A 1,695-nucleotide genomic window follows, 5' to 3' on the forward strand; every position below is an offset into this window, starting at 1 on the left:
CAGAGCTCCTTTCCAACTTTTCAAAACTCATCTCGAGGTAATGGCTTTAGGAGAGGCAAAGGGGGTAGATTTGGCAGAGGAGGAAGATCATTTTCTGCAAATAATAGACCGGGTTTATGGTCGCTTTGGACACATAGCATGGCATTGTTTCAATCGATTCAACCAAGACATACCTCTCCCATCTCAGAATCAAGCATCACAGCCTAGGAATTCATTCTATAACCCAAACACCTTAACTTCATCCAACTCCTCACAAGGTTCATCATCAGCTTCGATTATCCCTCCACCTCTAGCATCATCTTTCCATCATCCTACTGCCTTTCTTGCAGCATCAACTTCGGTTTCAGACCATGCTTGGTACCCAGATACTGGGGCCTCACACCATGTTAATCCAAACCAATCAAACTTGATGACATGTTCAGAATACACCAGACCTGAACAGGTTCAAGTAGGTAATGGTGCAGGTATTTCTATTTCTCAGATTGACAACTCTTTCTTATATTCTCTAGACTCTAAACGATTCTTTATGTTACAATAATTGATACACACACCTCATATCACTAAGAATTTAATTAGTGTTTTGAAATTTGCTCAGGACAATTATGTATACTTTGAATTTTATGCTAATTTCTGCCTTGTTAAATGTCATTTTACACAGAAAGTTCTCTTACAAGGTATACGTAGAGGAGGGATATATCAATTTACCTATGTTGCTGTGCCTCCCCCTTCTCACTCAACAAATTCTCCTATTGTTTTTACTATATCATGTTCAGTTTTAGATTTGTGGCATAAACGCCTAGGACATTCATCTTTAAAATCTGTTAAACTTGTACTATCTCAATGTAATATTTGGACACCAAATAAGAATGTTAATTAAGGTATCCATGTTTGTGATAATTGTGCACAAGCAAAAATGCACAAGTTACCGTTTCAAGAATCTAATACTTTATATTCTGCACCTTTTGATCTTGTATTTTCTGATATGTGGGGGCCTGCACCATATGTTTTCCATCTTGGATTCAAGTATTATGTGACTTTCATTGATGTCTATTCGAGATATACCTTTACTTTTTTACTTGTTCACAAGTCTCAGGTCTTTAAAGCTTTTCAACAATACAAACTATATATAGAAAAATTGACTGGTTATAAGATTAAAGAGTTACAAACAGATAATGGAGGAGAATATACCTCTAATGCCTTTTCTCAATTTTTAGCATCTGAAGGTATTCTTCATCGATTTTCTTGTCCCTATGTTCATGAATAAAATGGGACTGCAGAAAGAAAACATAGACATCTCATAGAAATGAGTCTTGCTATGCTCTCTACTGCATCAATGCCTCTAGTGTATTGGGATGAAGCTATCCTCACTTCAACATATTTAATTAATCGAACCCCAACTCAGGTTCTATCGAATTTGTCTCCATATGAAAAATTATTTGGCAAGAAACCAGATTACACTCTCTTTAGGATATTTGGTAGTAGTTGTTATCCATACATTCGACCTTATAACAAACATAAATTAGAACACATATCTCTTAAATGTATCTTTCTAGGCTATGCACCTAACTTCAAAGGCTATAAATGCTTTTCACAAAGTGAAAAAATTTATATTACTAGGCATGTGATATTTGATGAATCTGAATTTCCATATACACAGTTGTTTCTAGTTGATAATGCAGGTTCAGCTCTTAATTA

This window comes from Arachis ipaensis, chromosome B7, assembly GCF_059453495.1.
Source record: "Arachis ipaensis isolate K30076 ecotype BB chromosome B7, ASM5945349v1, whole genome shotgun sequence".
In the NCBI taxonomy this organism is placed as follows: domain Eukaryota; kingdom Viridiplantae; phylum Streptophyta; class Magnoliopsida; order Fabales; family Fabaceae; genus Arachis; species Arachis ipaensis.